Genomic DNA, 16,039 nt, shown 5'->3' on the forward strand with positions numbered 1-16,039 from the left:
CTAGAAGAGTAACAATACCAGAGTTCAAAGCTACTACAAGGCCATAGTAATCAAAACAGTTTGGTACTGGCAAAAAAAAAAAACAGCCCTAAAAACCAATGGAATAGAACCAAAGACCCAGAAATGAATCCAAGACCTATAGCCACCTAATCTTTGATGAGGTAGCTAAAAAAAATATAATGGAAGAAAGACAGCCTCTTCAGTAAATGGTGCTAGCAAAATTGGTTAATTTCTTGTAGAAAATTAAAGCTAGATCCTTATATATCACACTGCACCAGAATTAACTCCAAATGGATCAAAAACCTCGAAGTCAAAGCAGACACTCTGAAAACATTACAGGAAGGAATGGGAGAAACTCTAGGGCTCCTTGGCACAGGCTGAAATTTTCTTATTAAAGACCCAGAAACACAACAGATCAAAGAAAGGTTGGACAAGATTGCATGAAACTGCAAAGCTTCTGCATGGCAAAGGACATAGCTAGTAAGATCAATAGAAAGCCCACGGACTGGGAGAAAATCTTCACTAGCTATACAAAAGACAAGGTCCTCATATCTAAAATATACTTAGAACTCAAAAAATTAAATCCTCCAAAAACAAATCCTCAAAGAAACAACTGCCCCATTGATAAGTGGGCTAAAGACATGAAGAGAGATTTCTCTGAAGAGGAAATAAGAATGGCCAATAGACACATCCTCTAGCCATAAAAGAAATGCAAATCAAAACAACATTGAGATTCCACCTCACCCCAGTTAGAATGGCTATATTCAAGAAATCTAATAACAACAGATGCTGGAGGGGATGTGGCTAAAAGGGAATCTTACTGTATTGTAATGGGAGTGTAAACTTGTTCAACCACTTTGGAAAGCAGTATGGAGGTTCCTCAAAAGACTATACATAGAGCTCCCCTATGACTCAGCAATCCCATTTTTGGGCATTTACCCAAAAGAAAACAAACAAGGCCATACTAAAGCTATCAGCACAACTGTGTTTATCGCAGCATTATTCACCATTCTGGAATCCAGAAGCCCCTCAGTAGATGAATGGATCAAGAAAATGTGGTATATATACACAATGGAATTCTATGCCACCATCAGAAAGAATGACACTGCCCCATTTGTTAGGAAATGGAAGACTTGGAAAAAATATATTAAGCTAAGTAATCCAGTCCCAAAGAAATTTAGGTCCCATGGGTTCCTTTATTTGCAATAATTAGTATACATATAGGATAATATTATCAGACGAGCTGAAAAGCTCAAAAGCTATGTACATATGTTCATATAAGATAACGCTAAGTGAAATGAACCCCAAGATATCACACAAGAGGTCTGTATTGTTATTGTTTTAAATGTACTATGTGATTTCTTTTTTGTTTGTTTCCTTTGTATGTTCTTCCCCATAGGCATATCCCCTGTTGTCACTGTACTTGATTTTGGTACCCTGCCTCTTTTATATACATTTTTCTAATCTGGGGAGGGGAAGAGGAATAACAAAGTGCTGAAACAAGGACACAGAATGACCCATTGCAACAATGACACACACAGGACAGTATGTCAGAAACAAACTTTACAACTTCAGATGGGGGGTGGGGGTAGGGTTGAGTAGGGAAGAGTGTGGGAGGTGGGGGAGGGAAGGGATAGTGGGACAACCACAAGGGAAGGAGTAAAAATGATAGGCAAGTAATGCACTCATTGCCTTACTCATATAACTGTAACCCCTCTGTACAGCATCTTTACAAAAAAATAAAATTTAAAATAACTCCTAAATTGCACTTGGTGATGTCATACCAGTAGCTTGAAACTGGGCTCCGGTAGAATTAATACCACAGAAATGAGCTAATTCTTCAAATCAAGACTTTTTATATTCTCCCCTCAACATCACAGCTGTTTCTTAGATATACACCTCTTTTTATAATATCAGGATGTGGTGAGTTTGTTTTGCATGTAAGAGGGACATAGGTAATTGTAGCTAAGAATAAAAATATACATTTCAAATGATCCCCCATCATTTTAGCTTTTTCTATTGATAGACAGTCTTCTTACCTACTCTTTGAATCTTTGTTATCATTATGACTCATTTGAACAATAAAATATTATAGGAGATAGGTTGTACAACTCAGCATTGGTCCCAGGAGGCTTGGCTACTACACCTTGTTCTCTTTAGCATGCTGTTGTCTTGTGAGCAAGCTCAAGCTAGCCAATTGAAGTATGAGACCAAGAGAATCAATAATGTGCTGGCCAATCAGCATTCAAGGTGACTATAATTGTGTAAGTGACACTAGAAATAGTCACATGAAAAATCAGCTTACTCAATCCACCCCAAGTTGTTGACCAATTGTATCATGAGCAAATGAAATGTTGTAACCACAATATTTTATAAAGACTTCCTTATGTAGTAGTAAATAATGAAATGATTTATTGTGCATCTTCATTTAAGTGATTTAAGTTTCAGTATTGCATGGGGAATCATTATCTCAAATTTGGCCCAAATTATATTCATTGAACAATAAAAGAGAATCAAAGTCCAATTCCTAAAAGTGACCTTAAGAATTCTTTCCAGGCTTGATATCTGATCATTATTAAGCAACTTTCATATGTGATCATCTCATGGTAACCAGTAGAGTAACTTGTCATTTCATTTAGGATATATTTTCATGTAACTATTAATTTACAGTTTGGTATTGTTTTTATTTGTTTCTGCTTTTTATTTGAGCAAGATTATTAACTGGGACAACACAATAGAATATTTTTCTGGTACTGGGGCTTAAATTCTGGGCCCCATACTCTGTCAGGTGTGCTGTACATATGACTCATACCTCCAGTTCCAGCTTTTTACTGGTTAATTAGAGATAAAAGTTTGGATTTGTCTTCCTTGTTTGGCTCTGAACCTCAATTCTCAAGTGTTAGTGTCCTGAGTAGCTAAAGTTATAGGTGTGATTCCCCAGTGGGTGCCTTTAATAGGCTGATTTTTTTTAATTAGGCCTTTTAAATTTGTTTGCTATCATTTTTGTTTCTGAAAGTTTCAGTGGACCATTTTGAAGCTATGCAACTGGAAGACTATTAGAAGTCTGTCTTGATTGGTTCATTAGTTCACGTATACAGTCCCTACAAGTATCTCAGGGAATACTATATCGGTCCTAGATGTAGCTCAGAGCTTAGCTTGGCTGCCACTCCTGAGCTTGGTAAAGTAATGTTAATAGACTCAATGAAGTCTATTACAACTAACTTTTTTTTCAAGTTCTCTCTGGAGGTAAAGTCAGTCCTTCCATTTCCATTTAGCACAAGATAGAACCACAATAACAATGTGAACCTTAACTATTAATCTTTTGCCTTTAAGTACTTTGCTTTAAATATCTGGGCCCAAAATTTAAAATTCACATGCAATAGCAGGAAGCCAGATATGTACATGCTTTCTAAAATCATGTGCCAGGTGCTCAGATATACTGTGTGTATACTTCCTAGAGCACCTGCTAATTTTATTTTTTGTGTCTTTGATGTTCCAACTTAAATTTCTATTGCATTCATAGATTTAAAAGGTAATGAAAATACTTTTTATTTCCATTTTCTCTTCTCTGGGAATCTACTAGAAACAGGTGCTGCACAGAGAAGTCACATCAAATTTGAATTTTATAATTTTTATAGAGCATTCATTTTTCACAGTAACACTTCTTGTACATAAACAAAGCACATTTTAGTCTGACAGCATTCAGTAAAATGTATTCACATAAATGTGCTCCAATATTAAGTATACAGATCTTTAGCGTTTGGCAAATATATAGAACTGTGTAACCATTTTCCACACACAGAATATTTAAAACCATAGAAAACGAAATTGCAGATAAATAAGAGGAGGAGACTATGATTTATGTTACCATAATGGGTTTAGCCACCCTCTTTTTACACCATTTCCAGTTTCTGGCTACTATTTGTAAGGCTGATATGAGCATTCTCATACATGTCTTCATGTGTGTATATATATTTATATTCCCATATATATTTGTATGTATTTGTATATACATAAATACACACACACACACACACACACACACACACACACACACACACATATATGCTTTCTCTTACACATAAAAGAAATAAAATTGTTGGGTCACAAGACAGATATGTGTTCAATTTATACAAACGTCCAAGAGCCCTTCTCAGTTGTTTTGTATGCAATGCACTGCTTCTATTTTTCTTATCTTCATTATACATGTAGCTATAATCAACATGTGCTATTTTAGATGCTGTCTAGAAGATTAAGAGATTTATATGGATGCCAGATTGTATGTTTTAAAAAACTTCTTTCCATACAAATACTCCAACAGTAGTTTTATTCATTCTTCTATATGAAATATATGATCCCATACTCTATTGTACCCTTGACACTGGATGTACCCCAGTGTACTCAAGTAGTGATTTCTCTGTAGTCTCTAAGCCTTAACAAGTTATGAGATATTGACTATTATTTTCTTAAGTTAGGATATGGAAAACCCAATCTGGATTCCTAACTATAGGATAAGAGGACTTCTTATGAGGATTTCTAAAACTAGGCTAAAGAATGGTAGTGATTCTGTGAAACTTCCATAGCTCTAACTGACATCAGAGATTTTCATCCAGTTACCTACATTCTTGTAGGTCTATGGTTGAGGGTATCTATTACAGTCTCTCTTGATTTTCCACTTTTCTATGATTGATGTAATGCTTGATACATTACAGAAAAGATGATATCCTTCAGACCAGAAGAGAATATCATTGAATATTGTATGGCAGTAGCTACTGAGTACTTTGAGAGACTTGCGATTGCTCTTTAGAGTGGAAGCAGTAGAGGAACACTTGAAGCAATAAGTCTGTCCATGATGAAGATAGATTTATAAATTATGCTACTTTTTTGTCCCCCCCCCCAATGCCTTGTCTCCTATCTGCTATACCATTCATGTTAGTACCTTGAAGTTTCCCATTCTCCTTAACCTGTTCTTTGCTGCTTGCCTTCAGCCATTTGTGCTGTCAGGAAATTTCACTCTTCATTCGTGATGAAATAAGAATGCAAATTTTGTGTTAATCTTTCCAGTTTAAGGTATTAGTATTTGAAATCATTTAAAGATAATGAATAACCTAGCATCAAAGCACAGAACTGAAGTTGGAGAAATGCATTGGTACAAGTCAGAGGAAGGGACAGGTCTGTACAGGGTAGTAAATAACTGAGACTTGTGAAGAAGGGGAAAAAAAGTAGGCCAAGATGAGCTGCCTTTAGGAATAAAGAGACAGAGTATCTCTTCAGGTCAGACTATGTTTGCCAAAGGAAGGACTTTGTTGTTACATAACTGTGGTGAGAAGTCATCTCAGACAAGAAATGGGAGAAAATGGTATTTTAAGGTTTAAAAACTTGACTTTGAATATTCTCTCTAAGAAATGCATTTGGAAAGACAATGGTGAAGGAAGTGAATATTTGCAGAGGGAGCAAACTCAAACAATTTTTGTGAACTTTTGTGTTTTAGAAACTTTGAAATGGCAGTGTGGTCTGGGATGATAGATGTAATCATGTATCCAGGCAAATACAAACATGGTATTAGAATTCTTTCTTTTTGCATGGTTTCCAAATCATTTTGAACCACTTCTGGGAACCACCAAGATAGCTAGCAAAGGTATAATACACAATTCTTCCCTTCCATTAGAATATTACAAGAAAAATACTAGTGTAAGACCTAAAATATATCAATTTAAAATAAAAGTATAATGTGCCATCAATTATCCTGGCCCCTGCTGAGATAAGAAGTATGTTTTTTCATGTTCATCTAATAGTAAATTAATTATAAAAATGCTCTTAGCAGTCTGAAGAGAAAAGAATAGGAAATTCCATCAAAATGAAAACTCACATGCTCCCCACCTGCTGAATTTACAAAATATTTTTCAGATGGGGTTAGTGAGAGTGAGATAGAAATAGATACTCATTTGACCGTCAAGGGTCATGCTACTTAAAGAGCATCTGAATTCTTTACCATCCAGAAATCTAAAATTGATCATATGGCTTGTATCCAACAAGTGTGATTTGTGTAGATGGTTTGTGGAGAGGATTCATGGGTCTCCAGGGAGCAATGCCGTCACAAACTCAGTGCACGCACCACCATGCAGATGCTATAAAAGATGAGATCTCATATCACAACCTTCAGAATCTATCATCTTTTCTATTAAAGGAGGACTTGCATGCTATTTTATCTTACAGTTTTGGAATATGAAATGCTCTGGCCCAAACCTTATAATAACACAGTTATCTAACTAAAAGATCAAGAGAGAGAGAGAGAGAGAGAGAAACAGAGAAACAGAACAACACACAACACACAGAGAGAAGCAAAGAGAGAGAGAAACAAATACACAAAGACAGAGAGACAGAGATGGAGAGTAAGGAAATTAGAAATAGAGATATAGCTACATAGAATTGGTATTTGGAGAAAAATAAAACCTATTGATTTGCTAACACACTCATGCTTCCTGGAGATCAGGATCCATGGACTGTGTGCTAGGTCATAAGGAAGTGGGTGTGGGACATCAGAAAGACACTTCCTGGGTCTTCTGGGAAGTTATAGGTGCTTCCGTGTGGGGTGGAACAGCTGCCAGAAGAGTTGACCCCCACCACGTGCATGTGGCAATGGTGTTATGCAGGCACTTGGAGCATGTGTCAGGACGCAGAAAACTGGGAGAAAATCAGATGATCAAACACTATGGAAGCACACGGCCTCATAGTGACTAGGTAATACTTTTAAATTGACCATGATAACCCTTAAGAACCAGTGTAAGAAGCTATAAGAAATTGCTGGAAAATAATCAAATTTGCAAGCTAGAAACAGAATATGTATATTCATTTCACTCTAATGAGGAATTGGAAGATAAGAGGTCTGAAATCTCAGAATTTAGGTCCATACATTTGGGTAAAGATGTGAAACCTAAATAAAGCAGAAAAATTTTGACAGAAGAAAAAAATGTGATAGATACATAGGTAGATAGATAGATAGATAGATAGATAGATAGATAGATAGATAGGCTCTATTTAGTTGTTGAGTAGCTTGAATAATTGTTAGAAAATTTCAAGATGTTTAGCAATTCATCCCTCGTTAGGTGACATGTCCATAAACCTGTGTTGTCACAGACAGAATATGGCAACATGGTGTATGCCATTTATGGAAAAAAATCCTTATCTTGCCTTCTTTTTTCTTTAGCTGGCTGATGAACATGGATAATAAGTCCCAAAGGGATGGCAGAAACATGTTTTGTTCTCCTTATGTGAATATCCTTGTTGTTTGAATCATTGCACAGAATAGAGTCACTGCTGATTCAGATAAGAAACACCTGCTTTATACAGTCATGTATAAGCAGGAAATAAATTTCTATTTTAATTCTGCTTCATAATGGGCTTCATACCAAATTGATGTGGATAGTAAGGTTGCATGGGAGGACTGACTATTTGAGCCCATTCAATTCCTGTGTTGGACCATAACCCCCAAGGTTATGGTACTAGGGTGTGGACCCTAGGGAGATGAGCAGGTTTTAATGGCAGTACCTTCATGAATGGAACTGGTACACTATGAGACAGGCCCCAAGAAGACACTTTACTCCTTCCACAGAGGGAAAAGAAGTCTGTGAACCAAAAGTAAGGTCCATTTTATATACACCAAAACCATCAGTGCCTTTGACCTTGGACATTCTTGCCTTCAGAACTGTGAGAGAAGGTTTTGAAGGCTTGAAGGCTACTCAGTTTATTTATACTAAGAAATTAAGTGAAATGAATTGAAGTTCAAATACGTTGATGGTAAAGAGGCAGAACAGCCTCTCGTTGGCTCAGTGATGTAAAGGCCAGAGTCTTCACATTTCCCATGGATCTACAGGATGTGACTTACCACCTCCACTTTTCTATGTACTCCCATTAACAAGACCCAGACTCACATCTGCCATTTGGCTTCTTGGTCCTGTGCCACTTCCATAAATGCTTCTCTCTAAATATGTAATGCCAGATTCCTTCATCTCTTTCAAATCTTTTCTCAAAGAAACCTTCAAGACAAGATCTACCCTGATAATTCTAATTCCTGATTACTTTTTCCTAAAATGAATTATTTCTCAACTCAATCTTAGAGCACACCTTTAATTTTCTTATTTATTCTCCAATTATTTATTGTATGTCAGACCCTCTTTTTAGCTCTCTCCCTTTTTCTCTCTCTGTCTCTCCCTCTTTCCTTCTGTTTGTCTGTCTGTCTGTCTGTCTGTCTGTCTGTCTGTCTGTCTCTCTCTCTCTCTCTCTCTCTCTCTCTCTCACACACACACACACACACACACACACACACACACACACAATGTAACCTTTTTAAGGGCAAAAAGTTTTGCACGTTCATTTAAGTATCTCAAGCATGGAGCATGACTATGTAATATTTTTTATTAAACAAATAAGGGAATGAATAGATTTGGATCATACAGCAGAGAACACCAGAAACCAGAAAGCTTGAATAAGTGGGCCTAACATTTAGAACATTGATGGAAACTAATGAAATAAGATCCATCACTCATGGTAGGATAATGAGAATTGATGAAATTAGCAATTAGAATGATGGAGAGATCAGAATAAGGACCAAGAAGAGATCTTTGTGTCATAGTACTTGAAGCTGCATAAAGAATAGGGAACCAGATAGGAAGGAAGAAAAACCGAGAGTGATGTAGTCTATTGGATGAAAACAAACGTAACAGTTCACATGTCTTGAACATGACGAAGTGAGACATTAGTGTTGCCTTGCTGATGATATGGTGCCTCAGCTGCAAAGTACCAATGCAACAACACATTGACCAGGCTGCTCGGAAGCCTAACCTGGATTTGGAGAACATAATCATGGACATTCAGGAAGGAAAGGAAAGAGATAAAGGAGGGAAGGTGGGAGAGAGGGAGGGAGAGAATATAAAGAAAATACAACATTTAAATCTAGCTTTATAATGCATTCAGTAGTAATTCTTTTATAATTTTATTTTATTTTTGTTGTAAAGGTGATTGACAGATGGGTTACAGTTATATGTTAGGTAAGGAGTACATTTCTTTTTTAAAATAAGTTTTTTTTATTGTGAAAATACTGTACAGAGGGGTTACAATCACACGAGCAAGGTAATGAGTACATTTCTTATCAAGCATTGTTGCCTCCTAACTTGTTTTTCCCCTACCATCCCTGCCCTCCCATCTCCACAACTACACTCTCCCCACCCCCGCCACTGCCTAAATTGTAAAGTTCGTTTTTGGACATAGTGTCTTGTACATCTCATTGTTACAATGGGTCCACCTGTATCCCTATTTAAACAATTTGTTTTTTCCCTTCCCCTCCCCCAAATTATACCAACATCAAATACAGTGAAAATAGGTGTTATACTGTGGGGGAGGGACATACAATGGAACAAAAAATCACGTGGTACCTTATAAATACATTAGAAACAACAGCAAGAAAGAAAAAAATCACTTGTGACCTTATCTTGGAGTTCATTTCTCTTAACATCATCTTTTCTGAACTTTTCTGCTTGCCTCATATATATACTAGTTATTGCAAATAAGAGAAACCATGGGACCTATGTTTCTTTGGGCCTGGCTTATTTCACTTAATATAATTTTTTCCAAGTCTTTACATTTCCTAACAAATGGGGCAATGTCATTCTTTCTGATGGAGGCATAGAATTCCATTGTGTATATATACCACATTTTCTTGATCCATTCATCTACTGAGGGGCATCTGGGTTGGTTCCATATCTTAGCTATGGTAAATAATGCTGCAATAAACATAGCTGTGCTGGTAGCTTTAGTGTGGTCTTGTTTGTGATCATTTGGGTAAATGATCACAAAAGTGGGATTGCTGGGTCATAGGGGAGCTCTATGTGTAGTCTTTTGAGAAACCTCCATACTACTTTCCAGAGAAGTCTTACATTTCCTTTTTCTTCCATGTTGAGCAACCTATCTCATTTTTAAATATGTTATTGATTTCAGTGAGCAAAAACTATACTACAGTGATACTTCAAGATCAAAATATATCAACTAAGCATAAAATTAAACAAAGCACAAGATTTAAATTTCCTAAGAAGCCATAATTCAAATATTGAGATTGTTATACTATACTATAGCATATACTATATATATAAAAGATTATATTCACCACACTATATATATGTATATATTACATATGTATACTATAATATACTCATATATATATATATATATATATATATATATGACTATATTATCCATATATTCTTCTCTGGTATATGCTCCACAGCTTTGTTAGTTTCCTATTCCCTTGAGGAAACCAGATATGACTGAGGTTACATTTTACTAATATCATTAGATTTTGATTAGATATACTCTACTAAAGATGTTCTCTAAAAATCTGAAATTTTTAATTTAAAAATCATGATTTGGATTAAAGATTTTTGTCAATATCCCACTGAATTATAGTAGTTGTAGTAGAGCTGAGAAAAAATTTATATACAGGGCATAAGTTAGTTATTTTAAATAATGCCATATAAAAACTGGCATGCAAGTGTCTCTTTGTCATGCTGATTTCATTTCTTTTGGATATATATCCAGATATAGTAGATAGATCATATGGTGATTCTATTTTTAGTTTTTTTTTTTAAGAAACCTCCATAGTGTTTTCCACAATGGCTTCATTGATTTATTTTGCCATCAATAGTGCATGAAAATTCTCTTCTAATACATCCTTACCAACATTTGTTATATTTTTTCTCTTTTTTATAAGTGTCCACTATAAATGGAGTAAGATGTTATATCATGGTGGTTTTCATTTGCATGTTCCTGGTGGCTAATGATATTGAACATTTTTTCATATATCTTTAGCCATGTGTGCTTCATCTTTTGAAAAAATAATCTAGGGCTGGGAAGGTGGCTCAGTGGTAGCGCGCTTGCCTTGTATGCCTGAGGCCCTGGGTTCGATTCCTCAGCACCATATAAGCAAAAAGAAAAAAGCCGAAAGTGGTGCTGTGGCTCAAGTGGTAGAGCCCTAGCCTTGAGCTGAAGAGTTGAGGGACAGCGCCCAGGCCCAGAGTTCAGGCCCCATGACTGGAAATTAAAAAAAAAAGAAAAGAAAAAATAATCTATTCAGATTATTTGCCTAGTTTGAAGTTGAATCTGAAATTAAGAGAACAATAATATTATTTGTGAAAATACCCAAAACTTAACTACTTAAGAATAAATCTAAATAGTCAAGTGTCATATAGCAATGTTTACCCAATGACAAAACCACACACATGATAGTCCCATGAGTTTATATCACCTGATGATATTGTAGCTGTGCTAGTTTGTGTGAGTGGTCTGTTATGTTCACACAATGACTAACTCACACAAAAAATGTATTTCTTAGAAAGTCTTTCCATTGATAAGCAAAGGATAACTATAGAGACATAGATAGATAGATAGATATAAGATCCATGTATAGATACTGATAAATCCATGATTTAAGAAATCAAACAAAACCTAAATAAATGAAGAGCTATACTGAGTTTGCAGACTGAAAAACTCTAGAGATACACAAATTTAGATTCTGTTCATTATCTCCTTCCTTTCCTTCTTTCTTTCCTTCCTTCAGTCCTTCCTTCCTCCTCCCCCTTTTCTACTTTCCTTACTTCCTTTTTTTCCCACCATTCCTCCATCTCTGTTTTCTTCACTTTCTTTCCTTTCCTTTCTTCTATCTCTGCTACTTTCTTCTTTCTCTTTCTCCCTTCTCTCTTTCCTTCCTTGGTTACTTCCTTCCTTGGTGCCTGCCTGCCCACCCGCCCACCCGCCCTCCTGCTTGCCTTCTTTCCTTTCTTACTCAACAACAAATTAGACTGTCTATAGCTTGATTCAAAAATCAAGGTTCTGCTTCCTTCACAGAGAGAGCTTCTTATTCAAGAAAAAGCATAGACACCCAAAGGGAAGCATATAAATGGTGACCTGTGGTCTCTCTTCAGGGACTTTTACGACCGAAAACACCATTACTACCAGGAAGATATCATCAGCACCCTTACATTTTATGTGAGAATCCATGAGAAATAACCCATATATATGAGTAGAGACAGAGGGGATAAAACAGAACGATTAAACTTGGTAGGGACAATATAGCCATATGCCATTTTTGTCAATGATAGGCTACATAAAAGACAGTGGACCCATAAAATTATAATGGAGCTGAAAACTCTGTCACTGGGTAATCCAGTAGACATTATGATTTAGTAGGGGAATATATTGCTTATATTTGTGGTGATGCTGGCATAAACAAACCTATAGTGTTGTCAGAATCAAAATGCAGCCCATACAGTAATATATGGTAATATAAGAAGTTGACATTGACTGTAAAGAACTGTTACTAGTTTATATATTTACTAGACTTCTAATCATTATTTGGAATATATTACTTAATTTAAAATTTAACTGGAAAGGACTGTGCAGTGTTACACTGCAGCAGCCTCATGCACATTGGGTATAGATCCACTTTAGGCTGTTCACACGAAGATGGAATTTTCTAGAGAAGTGTTTCTTAGAAGTCATCCTCATTAAGTGACACATGATTGTCTGTCCAGACACACAGAAAGGGATAATTGGAAATAAATGATGGTCTATTTCTATGACTTCAAGATTTAGCCTAGGACATGCCTTGATGCTCCCAATAATTTGTCTAAGAGATATCACCTATTTCCACTAAAACAGAAAAACTCCTCTTTGTTGCCTTCAGCAATAGTGTTTTGCATGGGTCAGACTCTCACATAGCTTTTCCTTTTCTTATCAGTTGAACTCGACAATTAATATCTAAGTGTTTAAAATAGTAGAAAAACCAATCATTAGTTCTCTCTCTTTCTCTCTGTCTCTGTCTTTCTCTTTCATTCTCGGTCTTTCTTCCTTTCTAAAACCACACCTGGAAACCTTGGATTTTACCATCATTAGGAGGGGCATTGGGAGGTGCTGATGTTTAATTCATGACTGAGAAGGTACAGGTCCCCTGGACAGACAGGATGTGTTTGCTAAATAACACTATGAAACCCAGACATTTTCCTGTTTCGTCCTGTTTTTAATTTTTTCAAAAAATGATTTTTCCAGGCTTTGCCCATCCATTACCTTTAATAATGACTTTGCTGGGATACCAATTATTTTCTTTGGGCTAGAAGAGAAGTGTTAAGCCATATTTCTCTCATAATTTCAGAATTCGTTTTATGGATTTTCAAATATGCTATTTGGTATAGAGAGTTAAAAAAGAAAACCTGGAGTGGAGAATTGTGAATGCTAAAGTTTGTGCCAAGCTGAGAAGTCTTACATTTGTTTCCTATAAAGAAGATGCCAAACAGAGTCCTGTAATTGCAATGTAACTTCAGTGTTGAGAGATTTTTCATTTTATAGCACTTACATTACTGTGGCAAAAAGAAAGCTTTGGAGAAGACAAACCTGTACCTAAGCTATGATGTGTGCTGACATGCTATGGTTTAACCTTCAAATTCTGGCCTGATCTTATGCCAGTAAGTTTAAGAATCAACCTCATTTCAGTCACATTGGCCAGCCCAAGGCTTATGGCTTCTTTCTTCTACATCCTGACTTACACTCTTTGAAATATATCTGAAATGTTCAATTATAACTGAACTGGCTGCAGTAGGTGGACTTCATGTCTAACTGGTCATTGGAATTTGAGGCTGTGGGAAGACTTGAGCCAATCCCCCAATCCACGTCTATTCTCTGAAGTTTCTTTCAAGTGGTTGCTTTGTGAAGCCACTTGTTAAGCCACTTAAACACTTGCTGGATTCAGACAAAACAGTCCAGGATGTATTTTATATTGAAGGATATTTACACGAGGAACAGAAGAAGTAAAAAACTATTTTTTCAAGGGAATTGTTTTGAGAAGAGAGCACGGTAAGGTAAAGAGAAGAGATGAAAAAAGAAAGACAGGAAGGAAGAATAGAAGAGAGCAGAAAATACTGGATAGAGGAAGAAAGGTAGGAAAACGATCAGAAAAGGAAGATAAGAGGGGGGGTGAAGAAGGAAGTGTTTATGATGAAGAAGGGAGGGGCTCAGTGTGGCTCCTATGGATGAAAGAACAAAAGCTTCTGCTAGGATATGTCAGGCCAATGTAGCCATCCATTTTAAGTAAATAGCAAGACATGTTCATGGGAAAGGGAAAGATCCTACCCTTTAGGAGTTGAAATACCAATTTTGGCTTCTCTTCAAAAAGATGTATTCCAAAACTGCCACCTCATTACTTCTGGGGAGTGATTCACAGATCCTTGGAGGTGTGTGTAAGGATAGAGTGGCTTGCTTAGGCTGTAATAATGGAATACTGCACACTTAAAACAATGAGGATTGGCATCTTCTGTGGGCCATAAGGAAGGGACTGATCTAGGGCTGTCTGCCTAGTTTGCAGGTCGCTGTCATTCTGCTGCCTCTTCACCATGCTTATCCCATTCATAGACTTTTCTATCATAGACAAGGTTAGCATTTCTTCAGTAGCAGTGTGATTCTACCATTCTATATTTCTATTGTAGTCAGGTCTTGGGGAAAATTTCTGTTCAATTTCACCAGCTTGGACAGGCTAGACCTCCCTACCTCCTTTCTGGGGCTTCTTGAATGTAACTTAATTTCTTCAAAAATTGGAGAGGAATGTTAAATTTGAGTCGGGGACTTGGGGGAGTAAATGGGAGGGGTAGAATAATGTGAGAGGCTAATTCTGGCCATTGGTCATGTAAGAAAGAGAAGACGAAAGTCTCTGGGTTCTGATAACCCAGTTAAGAGAGAGGCTTCAGAAAACCATGGCTGGGGATATTTCTGTGTAAATCAATTAGAGCAATGGCTCTCAAATACAGTCCTTGTTTCAGCAGCTTCAACACCACTGGGATCTTGCAGAAACAGATTTGTACACACCACAGCAGACATATGGAGTCAGAAACTCTGGGCATCATCTCTAGCCATCTGTTTTGCCAAGCCTTCCAGGTGCTCCTGATTTCACTCTTAAGTTTGTGAACCATTGAATTAGAGAAAGAAAGGAGAACAAAGTGGCGAGTCTTTGAATGATTCCGGGAGAGTAGGCACACGTTTTGTTTCCATGTGTTACCCATTGAGTCAGAGCGAGGCCTACCCAGCCAGATGCATTGATGTCACCCAATTGACCGGTGGCCCTATGACATTTCTGTGTTCTGTAAATCTGTTTTCAAGCACAGGCCCTTTTTCTCCCCTACTGCATCCTCTCCCCCCACCCCCCACCCCCCATCTTCTGTTTCACAAACGGCTGCATTGTAAAGTACTGTGGACAACAAAGAGAATGTGTAATATTTTCAGGAATTAAGGCCAAGGAAAAGCTCAGAGCCATTTCTTTCGGTAAAGTCATTGTGCACTTGCCTCATTTCCTGCTGACTGACTTTCTCTGGAGAATAGGAACCAGGAAATCTTGGAAGCAGGTGCAGTGGTAACGAATGTTGCAAAGCCTGAGACAGCTCACTGCTTCCCCATTTGTGGTAAACTCAATCATTTCTCCATGCAGGAATCACCTTGGTGGCTCATGAAGAAATGTCTCTTTCGTAGTAGGATAGTATGTTGTTGTTGTTTTTCTCCCCAAGGACCTATACATTCTCTATTCCCCACCGGCAACCCTCTTCTGATGCATATGGACTGTCAAGGGACATTAATGTTTGTTTGCTTCCTGCTTCCACCTCTTACATTCTGACTCCGCCTAGGTACTCTCTTGGCCTCACTGATGTAAAACTGCAATTACCCCAAACAGAGCATCTCTTGTAAGAACCATCTAACTGACCAGATGTTTTTCCTTTCAGCTGACTCTAACACAAAGAGACAAAAGAAAAGGAAATGTTTTCTGGAATTTATATTTTTAGAAGGTACAATGAGAGTGGATCGTGCAAAAGCAAACAGAAAAAGAGAATGTAGGATCAAATCATGGTGGAGCACAAGCTGAGAAGCCAGCCTGATTCAACTACCTCACAACTCTATGAACATGGGCAAGTTACTTAACGTCTCTTTACTGTGAGGTAGAGGTAGCAACCGCTAG

The sequence above is a fragment of the Dipodomys spectabilis genome, unplaced genomic scaffold (genome assembly GCF_019054845.1).
Source record: "Dipodomys spectabilis isolate Male_0828 unplaced genomic scaffold, ASM1905484v1 ptg000175l, whole genome shotgun sequence".
Lineage (NCBI taxonomy): Eukaryota > Metazoa > Chordata > Mammalia > Rodentia > Heteromyidae > Dipodomys > Dipodomys spectabilis.